The sequence below is a fragment of the Rhinoraja longicauda genome, chromosome 27 (assembly GCF_053455715.1).
Source record: "Rhinoraja longicauda isolate Sanriku21f chromosome 27, sRhiLon1.1, whole genome shotgun sequence".
Lineage (NCBI taxonomy): Eukaryota > Metazoa > Chordata > Chondrichthyes > Rajiformes > Arhynchobatidae > Rhinoraja > Rhinoraja longicauda.
In genome coordinates this window covers 5,128,861-5,143,277 of record NC_135979.1, presented here as the reverse complement: position 1 = coordinate 5,143,277, position 14,417 = coordinate 5,128,861, and positions in this window count along the sequence as shown.

Genomic DNA, 14,417 nt, shown 5'->3' with positions numbered 1-14,417 from the left:
TGTTAGTTGTATTTTCTGATTAATTGAAACAATCAATATTGATCAGATGGAGAAACGGCACGAGGAGAACTCCAGTGTTGAAGATGTTTTGGAAGCACTGGGTTTTTTTTATTGATTTAAAGATTTACCCTCCCGCCTCCTCTTTTCTTTCTTGCTTGTGTGTGGAATCGAACCTTTGATCCTATCAAAGGAGGATAGGGAGTCAGGCCCTTCAGCCCAACTTGCCCATGCTGACCAACATGGCCCATCTGCACTAATCCCACCTGCCTATATTTGACCCATATCCCTCTAAACCTGTCCTATCCATGTACCTGTTTAAATTATTTTAAAATGTTGCGATAGTACCTGCTTCAACTACCTCCTCCGGCAGCTTATTCCACCCACCACTATTTTGTGTGAAAAAAAAATTACCCCTCGGGTTCCTATTAAATCTTCCCCCCCCCCCCCTCACCTTAAACCCATGTTCTCGAATTCCCCTATTCTGGGCAAACGATTGTGCGTTTATCCAATCTATTCCTCTCATAATTTTATGCGCCTCTATAAGATCACCCCTCACCCTCTGCACTCCAAGGAATAAAGCCCTAGCCTGCTCAACCTCTCCCTATAGGTCAGGCTCTCGAGTCCTGGCAACATCCTTGTACATCTTCTCTGTACCCTTTCCAGCTTGACAACATTTTGCTTTTAACATGGTGACCAAAACTGAACACAATAAACGTGGCCTCACCATGTTACTAACTGCAATACGACCTCCCAACTTCTATACTCAATGCTCTGACTGATGAAGGTGAAAGAGCAGAAAGCCTTTTTGAACACCCTGTGTACCTGTGATGCTGGGAATACAGGTTGGGAGGATGAGGGCTTGCATCAAGAATCGGGTGATGTGTTTACAAAAGGAGAAGCAGGAATGGGGATTATGGCAGCGACACTCCCTCTTGACCGTGGGAAAGAACATACCCATCAGATGGGAGTGTTCTCAGCATTGCCTCTGTGTTTCTGTGTGTGTGTGGCCTTTACCCTAGTGTCTTCGCTGAACAGTCACCACGTCTGTTTATGGTTTATCTGGACATTGAAAATGGACTGTATCCATAGAAGGACAAGGAGAAATGTTGGTGGGGGTTTGTGGAGTGAAGGCATCGCTCGAATGGCTACATCATGTGAAGTGTAGACCGAGGTATGCAAACACCAAGTATCACTTGATGCGGAGGTTCTGTCTGTAATGACGGGCGTGGCAGGAACATTGCTTTCAGTTCAACAATGCAGTCATGCGTGTCCATGTTAGGAAAGTTATGCAGGAGAACATCTATGACCAGAATGCCATTCAGACCATGTTCTGCACAGAATGTCTTCAAAACCCTGGAGGAGAATACATGGTGGATAGTGCCAAATGGTTCCCCAAGCAGACTAAACGTGTGGGAAGTAACTGCCGATGCTGCCTGAAGAAGGGTTCCAATGCAAAACATCGCCTACTCTTTTTCTCCAGAGATGCTGCCTGACCCATTACTGAGCTGAGTTACTCCAGCACGTTGTGTCTATCCCCAAGTGGACTTTTGGCAGAATACGTCATCACCCGAACCCTCACACCCAAAAACCTTGGGTAGCTGAACAGGAGGTGAGGTTCTCAACATCAGATCCTTCATGCATATCAGGAGGCACAAAGGCTCCATACAGATAGGTCACAGTTTAAGGTCCCTCTTCTCATTGCACACTTAGGCATTGGATACTGTGCACAAACCCCTAGGACTCTAGGAATATAACGAAAAACTGATCTTGGAATAATATAGCTTGTACTACCAATGACAACGTATGATGTATTGAATAGTAAGTATTTGTAAATTTTATACATAAAGTATATTTTGAGGAAAAAAGATCCATTGACTACATTTGAAGGGCATCAATTTCTTCCAATATCCAAGCTAACATTCCTCCCACAAACAACAGTAAGCAAAAAGAATAATAATAACCATAACACCAATGCAAAAAAAAAAGTGTTCAGAGGGCAGTTACACTAAGAAGTATGGCTTAAGCAATTAGAAGAACGAGGCAACAGGTTAGGGGGACAGATGGTTTTATAAAAGAATCAAGAAATAATTTGGGGAACATTCTTGTGGCATTTGGCGATGCCTCAGCAAAGGCAGTCCCTAAATCGTTAAATACGAGTTTATCTCCAATGAGATAGAATGTTAGGGGGACAGTTGAATATAAAGCAGTACAGCACAGGAACAGGCCCTTCGGCCCACAATTGTGTCTGTGGTGAACACAAAACCAAAGTAAACTAATCTCTGCCTGCATGTGATTCATATCCCTTCATTCCCTGCATATCTAAGAGCGTTTATAGTCATTTGTACTGAACAATGAAATTCTTACTTGCAGCAGCAGCAGCAGCAGCAGCAGCACATGTCTGTAAACACAGTGCTCAATAGATGATATGAACAAATGAAAAAAAATTCAATAAATTAAAAAACAATCTCGTACAAAAAACACAAGTCCAAAGTTCCTAGTGCAATGAAGCAGTTCAGAGTTTAGTTGGGGTTCATTGTGTTCGATAGCCTGTGAAGGAAGGAACATCCGATGCTATTTTAAACCGAAGATAGACAGAAAAAGCTGGTCTGAAGAAGGGTCTCAACCCGAAACGTCACCCATTCCATTTCTCCAGAGATGCTGCCTGTCCCACTGAGTTGCTCCAGTTTTTTGTGTCTATCTTTGTGTTCAATAGCTTGATTGTTGTTGGGAAGAAGCTGCTCCTGAACTTGAATGTTACAGTTTTCAGACTCCTGTACTTTCTTCCTGATGGCAGGAGTGATATGAGAGTGTTGCCTGGGAGGTGTGGATCTCTGATTATCCACGAGCCTATCTAAAAACCACAGATGGCTTTATAATAGAATCCAGAAATAATTGGAATCATTCTTGTGACATTTGGCAGTGTCTGATCGATGATGGTCCTTAAATCGTTAAACATGAATTTATCTCCAATGAGGTAAGAGTAACAATGCTAAGATGAGTGTAGTGCCAGTTAGGTGTAATTTCCTTTACGGTGCATGAATACTATTTCCCTCTGATCCAAGGATATAATTATTAACAGAAAGCAAGCATAATAAGACAAAATATTATGAATAGACTAACCCACACACAATGTGTGTGCATAATCATAGCCTCATTCAGTGTGTGTGTGTCAGCTGGATGAATGATGCATAATTACCATGTGGTGACTGGCAGTATGAAGCATTTTATTGACATCATTTGCATCTTACACTCTATCCTGAGGTTCTTTGCTGGATTTTCTCCAGCTGTCTGTGTGTGGGTGGTCAGCATGACATAATTGCAACTCTATAATTTCATTTAGAAACATAGAAACATAGAAAATAGGTGCAGGAGTAGGCCATTTGGTCCTTCGAGCCAGCACCACCATTCAATATGATCATGGCTGATCATCCAGAATCAGTACCCTGTTCCTGCTTTCTCTCCATATCCCTTGTTTCCGTTAGCCCAAAGAGCTATATCTAATTATCTCTTGAATACATCCAGTGAATTTGCCTCCACTGCCTTCTGTGGCAGAGAAGTCCACAGATTCGCAACTCTCTGGCTGAAAAAGGTTTTCCTCATCTCAGTCCTAAATGGCCTAACCCTTATTCTTAAACTGTGACCCCTGGTTCTGGACTCCCCCAACATGGGGAACATTTTTCCTGCATCAAGCCTGTCCAATCCCTGAAGAATTTTATATGTTTCTATAAGATCCCCTCTCATCCTTCTAAATTCCAGTGAATATAAGCCCAGCCGATCCATTCTTTTATCCTATATCAGTCCCTCCATTCCGGGAATTAACCTGGTGAACTTACGCTACACTCCCTCAATTGCAAGAATTTCTCTGTTTGGTTTCAAGGAACATGCTGAGCTTTACCAAATATTAAAAGTGACCTTGTTAGCTTGTAGCTTCTTATACCTCTGAATATCCCCTTGGCTTTCATCTCTTTAAAGGGAGAATCTACTTAAATTTGTCATTGTCTCGACCTCAGCAATCCCCCGTTGCATTAATGCTTCTCAGAAAGGACTTGCAGGGAAATAAGAATGCCTTTGCTGGGCAGATCTGTCATGCCAAGTAAAAGACATAAATAATTTAAGAAAATTTGGTAGAGCCAAACAATTTACCAGACTGAAGTAGCAAGTTGCAGTTTTTAAGATCTATTTTCAGTCTTTTTACTATTTGGACATCAGGCATGTAAAAATTCATGAATAATGATAAGTTCATAAGTCATGGGAGCAGAATTAGGCCATTCGGCTCATTGAGGCTAACCCACCATTCAATAATGGCTAATCTATCTTTCCTCCTCCATGATGCAAATCATGTTTTTAAGCCAGACATAAGAAACTGCAGAGGCTGGAATTCTGGTGCAAAAACAGAGTGGTGGAGTAACTTCGCGGCTCAGGCAGCATCTGCGGAAGGAATGGACAGATTCAGGTTGGGATCTTTCTCTGGACTGATGGTTTAGGACCAGTGGTCATAACCTCAGAATTAAAGGGCGTTCTTTCGGAAGGAGATGAGGAGGAATCTCCTTAGTCAGAAGGTGGTGAATCTGTGGAATTCATTGCCATAGAAGGCTGTGGAGGCCAAGTCAATGGATATTTTTACGGCAGAGATAAATAGATTCTTGATTCGTACGGGTGTCAGGGGTTATGGGGAGAAGGCAGGAGGATGGGGTTAGAAGGGTCAGATAGATCAGCCATGATTGAATGGTGGAATGGGCTTGATGGGCCTAATTCTGCTCCTATCACTTATGAACAGAGTATAGGGGGGAAAAGCTGGAAGAAAGAGTTGGGGATGGAGCAAAGCCTGTTACGTGATAGGTGGATACAGGTGAAGGCAGATGATTGGCAGATAGTTGGGAAAAAATGACAAAGGCTTGAGACAAAAGAGTGTCAGAGAAAGAGAGTGTGAAATGGTTATATGCTGGTGTACATATATATAATATACATAAATAAATAATACACGCACACACATATAAATATATATATTATATATATATTTATATATATATACATATATATACATACACTGTATATATGTGTGTGTGTATGTATGTACGTACATATATATATATATCTGTGTGTGTTCTTTATATAGCAAATATTGCCTGTCCATATTCTCCAGTGATGCTCCCTGACCAGCTGAGTTACTCCAGCATTTTGTGTCTTTTTTTTGTCAACCACCATCTGCAGTTCCTTGTGTCTATAAACATTTCACACTCTACTCTACTATTTATATGTGTGTGTGTGTATGTATGATTCTTGACTCTTGAGTATTAATAAGGGTCCTGATCCAAAATCCCTAATCGGCTGAATAAGGGTCCCGACCCCAAAAACTTGTCTGTCCATTATCTCCATTGATGCTGCCTGATCCGTTGAATTCCTCCAACAATTTGCTTTTTGTTGAGAAATAAAAATAGAATTGCATTTCAGATCAGTGATCTTTCACCCGAAGTCTAATTCTGTTCAGATATAATTCCTAACACCATCAATGCTGCACTCAGCATGAATTGTTAATGAACTCTGAAAAGCTGTACTGTCCATGGTCTTGCATTTTATGGCCACTGTGTCAATTGTTACTCAGAGATAAAGCAAATATTTCTATTAGACCAAAACAAAGAGGAAAATGCAGGCAATAAACTCCAAGAATAATTGTGACATTAGCTCAAGTATGATATAAAATATAGCAAGTAAATATGAATCATGAATCTTGGGCTTTCTCCATGATTATATGCCAAATCACGTGCAAAAGTAGAAGCATAAACATTGCAACAGGACGCGTGAGGTTCTTCATTCAATGATTCCTGTTTCTTGTGACATATTTGCCCTTAATGGCAGGAGAATCATTTGAGCACTTTGCAATGCTGAAGGCTGATTGGAAATCATACGATCAAGGAAGAACCCAGGGCAGGGAGTGTCATCATTGTCATAGGGGACCTTACCAAAGGAGTTCCTTGGAACTGGAAGTCATCAAATCCATCCACCAACATTCAGGGTCTCGACCAGAAATGTCACCTATCCATGTTCTCCAGAGATGCTGCCTGACCAGCTGAGTTACTCCAGCACTTTGTGTTCTTTTGAACATTTTGTACCTTTGCTTCACTGTCATGCTATTGACACCATCTCTTCAACTAAAGCTGGAGTAGGACTTAACAAGCAGTAAATCCGAGAAACTCATCCAGTAAAATCAAGTAAAGTGGATAAAATGTCCAAAAACTGCTGTGGAATTTTAATCTGGGCACTGTTAAAGATCGAGCCTTAGGGAATTTCTCTAGGTGCCACCATTATCAGTAAGCCCCAATTAAAGAAAGAAAGGAATGTTTTCATCATGCAATATCTTTTTCAAAATTCCAAAGCACAGGAAAGGAAAAAAAAATCTTTTGAAGAGTTGTAAATCTGTGGAATTCACTGCCTCAGAAGGCAGTGGAGGCCAAGTCTCTGAATGCATTCAAGAGAGAGCTAGATAGAGATCTTAAGGGTAGCGTAGTCAGGGGAGAAGGCAGGAACGGGGTACTGATTGAGAATGATCAGCCATGATCATATTGAATGGTGGTGCTGGCTCGAAGGGCCGAATGGCCTACTCCTGCACCTATTGTCTATTGTCTATTGTCTATTGTCTATTGTTCACTTCTATAAAAGAGAAAATTGCAGCCGCCACTTTATGGACAGCAAGTTTCACAAATAAAAGTTTTCCCATCAAATGTGATGAAGAATTAACTATTGGATGGTGAATTGTCCCAGCACTTCTGCTAATAGCATATTATCCTTGCATAGAGGGAGCAGATGGCTGATCTAAAAGACAGCACTCCAATCTATTAGTAAATGAAATCACAATATTTCATTCTCCTCCTGGTTTACTTTCAAAAGCTTCTGGGTGGAAAAAAAACAGGTGTAAGAATTCTCCTGTTGCTCTAGACTCTTTAGAAAGACATAAAATGCTGGAGTAACTCAGCAGGACAGGCAGCATCTCTGGAGAGAAGGAATGGGTGATGTTTCGGGTCGAGACCTCTCTTCAGACAGAGTCCTTGACTCCTTTGAGGCAATGATATCACAAAAAGAAAGAAAGGCAGAAAATGTTGGGGATATTCAGCAGGTTAAGCAGCTTCTGTGGAAAGAGAAACAAAGTTAACATTTTTGGGGGAAAAAAGGCACAAAGAGCTGGGTAAAATAGCATCTCTGGAGAAAATGGATAGGCAACATTTCAGGTCGGGACCCTTCTTCAGCCTCTGTAACGTCGGAAAAAATATCTCTAAATAATTAAAGGAAAATAATCTGCTGCAAGGTAGGAATTTGGAAGTACTTCACTTTATCACGTGACATGAAACAGTGAAATTCTTTGTTTTGCATACATACACAAACGAGATGGACTGAATGGCCTTCATCTGATCTGCAGCATACAATCTGCAGTGGGGTGGAAAATTATATTGATCTGGAGATTAGTTTGGATTTTAAATCTTTCAAATTGTATGAGCAGGAAATAGGAAGAAGAAACCTGGGAGATTACCAGTTGTTAACCTTTCCGAAACTTTCTGTGTAGAAGAAATGGCAGCCAATCTTGATTTCTACACAGTGAAGGTATAGTCGGTGTATATTGACCCCAAGAACATTGAGGGGAAAGTCCTACATGTACGACCATATCTCAAAACCAATAACGTGGGCATCACTGTTAAATTATTTTAAAATCCTACTGCAAATGAAATATCAGCCACAAAAATTAGCAGCCACAGGAACACTTAGTCCTGAGCAGTTTAGTGTGGGATATTATATATATATATATATTGCTATTTATTCTTTGTTATTTTATTACTTATATTTGAGTTAGACCATTGCCTATACTGAATGAAGAAATTAAATATATCTTGGGGACAACTATTTGTTTTAGTCATTCATGATTTAAGACAGAAGCAGATGGTTCCGCTTTAAGCTGTTTCATGTGTTTAAAGATTATGAGGGTTTCCTATAAAGGAGTCAGAAAGTCCCTTGAGCTCACTACGTATTTACGTCTGCAGTGTGCAGATAAGGCAAGATGCAAAAAAACATTTCCTCACAGCTTTTTTTCAAAATTCTGCTATTGTTTCAAGCCCATAAGTTGTAAGCATGTATGGCTTGGAGACAGCAATGGTCATTATTGAAATATTTTTTTAAATACTCAAATAATATCCTTAAGATGCCAATAACAGTTAATATTTCAAGGTAAACAATATATTTGCAAAAGATAGATGCAAAGTGCTGGAGTGACTCAGCAGGTCAGGTAGCATCTTTGGAGGAAAAGGATGGGCAATGTTTCAGGTCGGAATACTTCTTCAGACTTCTCCATACTGAAGGGTTCCAACCTGAAATGTCACCCATCGTTTTTCTCCAGAGCCTGTCTCAGCCTGACCCACTGAGTTACTCCAGCATTTTGTGTCTATCTTCGGTATAAACCAACATCTGCAGTTCCTTCCTGCACAGTATATCGGCATAATCTGGATGAATTCTGAATACATATTGATGGGACAATTGTTATTCTTTTTTTAATGCTTTGAACATCATTGATCTTTTATTAACGCATTTCTCAATGCGGTGGAATATATCTTATGTTTCATCTTTGTGCTGTGAGCTGAACATAATGCCTTTCTGGGCCGTGAGTCACCAGTAACAGCACGAGTCCCAACCCAATGACTCAGCTACTTGAAATATTCTGTGTGCAGTACAGATTAATCCATTTATTTAGTAGAAGCGAGGCCACCATTGGTTTATGGCTGGCAATCCTAAATTTAGTTTAAGTATTTATTCCAGTAACATAGTTTGGCCATCAAATTAAGTTGCCCCGTGCTTTATTTTGATGATACAATGCCTATTTCTTCAGAATTTCATTACTGGATCCCAAGCACACAATTGGAATTAGTTTAGAGATAGTTTAGTAAAACTGAGAAATTCAAAAAGTGAAGATCCTGTTTTTGTGTGGCGGTGTGTGAAGTCAGTCATCATGCAACGCCAATTTAACGCCTCTCCTGTCAAACTGAGTCATGCTCTTCCAACTAATGCACGGTATGAACCAAGCATTTAACTGCGAAGAATATTCTTCACCTGCCTGGATGTGTGTGGCTCCAGCACACTTAAGAATCCAGACATCGTCAAAGACAAAGAAGCCCACTCAACAAATATCCCATCTAAACATACATTACCTCCATTGTCTGAATTGCTGATTAGTTTGTATCTTCTAAAAACTGCATGGCAATACTTTCCCAGCATTTTCCTACAACATCTGGAAAATTTGTGATATCACTCACCTGGAGAGTCAATGACAGCAAGTGCCTGGGAACACCACCAGCTCAAAGTCATACAACATCCCGATGTGCAAATACATCTATAGGACTCCTTTGATGTAGCATGAAAAGTTGACATGACTGTGACACTAGCTACCATGAATGAAAATAAAGAGAAATAAAATTCTCCCTTTTTCTGTTGGTCCAATTGTACATTCCCTCTATGTTGACTAGCACAGTCTCTATGTAATAACAGTTGATGAAGAACAAACCAAAGCAACATTCTCAATCCAGTCAAAACTAGTATTAAGTAATATCCTTAAAATGGCATTAACAGCAAATATTGCCACTCAATGATGAGTAGGTGGGCATGTGAGGAATAGTTTGCAAGGGGAAAATTGGGTGCATGGAATTGCTCTGGGGATCTGGACATAGACTCAATGGATTGAATGGCCTCCTATGTTATATGAGAATATGAGAATGTATGAGAACTTGTAGATGGTGGTGTGGCAACCTTCTTGGTCCTGGAACTGCACCCCTTCTCTGGCTGCAGCTCACTCATGCATGGGGACTGACTCATAGAGATCCAAACTAGCCCTCCGCCAGATCTAAAGTTCTGAATTTAACTGGTGTCCGTTGCTGCAGGTAGAGCAGTGGCTATGTGCTTATTGGTCATCTGGGACAAATTCGCCAGCGTCTAACAAAGTGCGAGTTCTTGGTTTTCTGAAATGAACAGGTTTAGGGGTATAGCAATGGATGGGGTCAAGAAAGAAATGTCTGCTTGTCATCTTTCGGCAGCTATCTTCACCTTCACCATTCCCTCACCTCACCTGGCTCATCTGCTTCCTTTTTTTCTTCCTTTTTCTTCCTTTTTCATCCTCTCTTCTGCCTGCCTCCAACCATCACCTTCCTCCTAACTCTATCCCTCACCCTCCCCTTCCCCTATCTGGTGCCATCTGCCCGTCACCTTTCATCCCATCCACTGTCCACTCGTTTCTGTCTCACCACTTTGCCTCTCTATACCAGCTAATCTCCCTCTCCGCTCTCAGTCCTGACACAGGGTTTCTACCCAAAACGTTGGCTCACAGATGATGCTCCACCGACTGATTTCCTGCAGCATCTGTATGCTCTTGTGCCTACTTGTGTACAATGTCAGAAGGGATTATGCAGTAAAGAGCTGGGAAGCAATAAGTCAGACGTGAGATGTGAGAATGTCTCTCCTTGAGGCACTGACAATATCTTTTGCAATGTGTTGTTGATGACAGTTGTGTACCATCTTGTGCTGCCAGAGAGCATAATCTGTCACTTGCATATTTCATGGTTGAATGGCGATCAGTGCCTGAGGATTTAGTGAACATTAGATCGAAGGGACAGGTAGAGATTGAGATAAGTCACAGAGATCATGGAGTAATATAGGACATAAACAATCCCACGACCACTCATCCATGCCAATCAAGATGCCTCTTTGACGCTAGTAGTCCCTTTAAAAGTTATTATAAACTGAGAGGATGTATTGCCAATTCATTGCTTACTAAAATGACATTATTTCAATGTTGAAAACTTTATAATTGCAAAATATTTCCAAATATCTGACATCCACCACCATTGACTGTGTTTCAGTATGTCTACATTGTGAAAGATAATAATAATAATAATAATGTATTTTATTTATATAGCGCTTTTCATATACTCAAAGACGCTTTACAGAGATTCAGAGAACATAGGGAAATTAATAAATAGATAAATAAGTAAATAAATAAACGAACAGAGAAAGGAGACAGAAGGTGAGGTGACCTTCAGTGGTTGAAGGCAGTACTGAACAGGTGAGACTTCAGCGATGTTTTGAATGTGGTGAGTGTGGAGGAGTCTCTAACGTTTTGGGGTAGTGAGTTCCATAGGGTGGGAGCAGTGATGGAGAAAGCCCTGTCCCCCCAGGATCTGAGTTTGGTCCGGATGTGGGGGGATAGGAGATTGGCAGCAGCAGAGCGGAGGGTGCAGGTGGGAGTGTGCCTGTGGAGGAGGTCGGTCAGGTAGGATGGGGCCAGGTTATGGAGGGCTTTGTAGGTTATGAGGAGGATTTTGTACTGGATTCTCTGGGGGATGGGGAGCCAGTGGAGTTTATAAAGGACGGGGGTGATATGGTCACGGATCGGGGTGTGGGTGAGTAGACGGGCAGCGGAGTTTTGAATGTATTGAAGTTTACTGATGATTTTTGAGGGTGCGCCATAGAGGAGGCTGTTGCAGTAGTCCAGACGGGAGGTGATGAAGGCGTGGATGAGGGTTTCTGCAGCTGTGGAGGAGAAGGATGGACGGAGACGGGCAATGTTTTTGAGGTGGAAGAAGGCTGTCTTTGTGATGTGTTTGATGTGTTTGTCGAAGGAGAGGGCTTGATCAAAGATGATTCCAAGATTCCGGAATGAAAGATGCCATTAAAAAGATGTTAGGGTGTTCAAGCATAAAGCAAAACCACAAATCACTGGGTGGATGTCATATTCTCGATCTGAGGAGCTATTTTGGCCACAATTATATTAACTTTTGCAAGTGCAGCCTACCACTGTTGACTATTGAGAACAGTCATTAGTGGAGTCTAGTGTAGGAAGGAACTGAAGATGCTGGTTTACACTGAAGATAGACACAAAATGCTGGAGTAACTCAGTGGAACAGGCAGCATCTCTGAAAAGAAGGAATGGGTGACGTTTCGGGTTGAGACCTTTCTTCAGACTGAGAGCCGGGGGAGAGGGAAACTGGAGATATGGAAAGGTCCCTGACTCTTTCCGAAGAAGGGTCTCGATCCGAAACATCACCTATTCCTTTTCTCCAGAGATGCTGCCTGCCCCGCTGAGTTACTACAGCATTTTGTGTCTATTAGTAAAGTCTTCCCTTCCTAGACATTCTCTTGAGCTCAGCGATAATTTGTTTCCCTTTCCTGAGTGGCTGTAAAGTCCTGTCTGGGATCAGTAGACTCTGTTACAGGTACAACAAATGGTACTTCATGGGGTAGGTCGATGGGTTTATCGGAAACTGTGAACTCCTGCTGCTTTTTGCATATTGACTAACATCGTAGTGGCTCTGGCTCTTAATAAAGTTCCAGCGACAATATGGAAGTGTTTTATATGAATAAAAATGCAGGATAGAGTCTTTCGATGAAATGTTTTCGAATAGCAAAAAATCTTGATACTTTCATTTGTGAATAATTATTATATCCCTTTACTTTACCAAATTTGATATTGTCCTATAATATATTCATGGTTAAGAAACTAGAACATAGAAAATAGAACATTACAGCCCATTACAGGAACAGGCCAATTGCCCTTTGTGTCTATGTTGACCAGGATACCAATCTAAACTAATCCTATCTGCCCGAACATGGTCTGTATCACCCTATTCTCTGTCTGTTCACGTGTCTGTCTAAATGCCTCCTAAACGTTGCTTTTATATCTGCTTCTATCACCTCCCCTAACAGAACGTTCCAGGCACCTATCATTCTCAGTGTGAAAAAAATTGCCTTGCAAATCTCTAAATTTCCATCCTGAGAAAAAGGATTCTGTCACCCCTATCTATGGCTCTTATATTTTTTATAGTTTCCTTCAGCCTCCAACACTCCAAAGCAAACAATTCAAGTTTGACCAACTTCTCAGTATAGCTAATACCCTCTAATCAAGGCGGTGTTCTGATAACTCTCTTCTGCATCCTCTCCGAAGCTTCTGCATCCTACTTGTAATGAGGTGATCAGAATTGCACAAAATAGAAACAGAGGCAGCCCCTCTGGATCATGGTTAACTTCCATTCTGTTGTGAGAGTTCTTACCTGGCTCCTGAGGCCAATGTAGATTCTGCAGATTCTTTCACAGATGGGCAGATGTTGACCAACCGAGTGGTAGGTGGGCAGGTTTATTAGTTGTTCTGTTCTTTCTGCTATTTACACAAGACTACTTACATAAGATCGCTGCGCTGAGGCACAATGAAACACACTCCTCAAATTTGGCTGCCACAGAAAATGTTCCCCGTCTTTCGTTGGCTCCATGAAGGCAAGCAAGCTGTGATATTAACTAATTCACAGTGACGGCTTGCGTCAAATAATGCCGTATCATCGCCTCAACAATCCTTTCAATCTTTTTTGCAACAACATTGCACCTCCAGCATTTTAGAACTAATGGAAAGGTGGTCAAACTACAGTGACTACACATCAGGAACACAAAAACCCTAATAATGAAGATGCATCGCAGCTCTGCCCAAGACCACAAGAAATCACAAAGAGTTGTGGATATAGTAAAGTCCATCACACAGATCAGACTTCCCCCTAATCCTCCCCCCCCCCCCCCCCCCCCCCGCCACATCCGCTCCATCTACACTTCATGATACCTCAGGAAAGCAGTCAACAATATCAAACACCATTTTCACCCCAGTCAATCCCTCTTCTGCGCTCACCTGTCGGACAGAGAATACAAAAGCTTGAAAGCATGTACCATCAGATTCAGGAACAGTTTCTTCCCTGTTGTTATCAAACTACTAAATGGTCCTCCCATTAGCTAGCATGTAGTTCTGATCTTCCAGCCTACCTCATTGTACTTTTAAAATTAATTTGCACTTTCCATGTAGCTCTAATGCTGTTACATTATATTTTGCATTCTGGCATTCCTCTCTTTGCACAACCTGTTATACTTGCTTAATGGATTGATTGTACTTATGTATTCTATGATTTGACTGGATAGCATGCAAACAAGGCTTTTCAGTGTATCTTGGTATACATAATAATAATAATAAACCAATAGCATTTGCAGACAACAATGTTCAGACGCCAACCTCCACCCATTAATAAAGTTTCACTGAAAGTTATGAGTTAGCTCAAGTTGGAAGGGCTTTGTCCCCAAAACTTAAGTTATGAGTGGATAGGTCTCAACATTGGCAAAATAGTGGTCCCCTGTTGCATGCATACTACTCTCCGATAATACAGGTTATGGCTAGAGCCCGGATACTGCAGTTCACTTCCCATATTTTGGAACCCAGCTCTCAGAAAGGCAGATTTTGATAATGAAAATCACCAGTACATTCATTGTGGCCGGTAAAATATATTCCCTTTATTCGTCCCACAGTGGGGAAAAAAGCATAAAGTGCTGGAATAACTCAATGGGCCAGGCAGCATCTCTGGAGA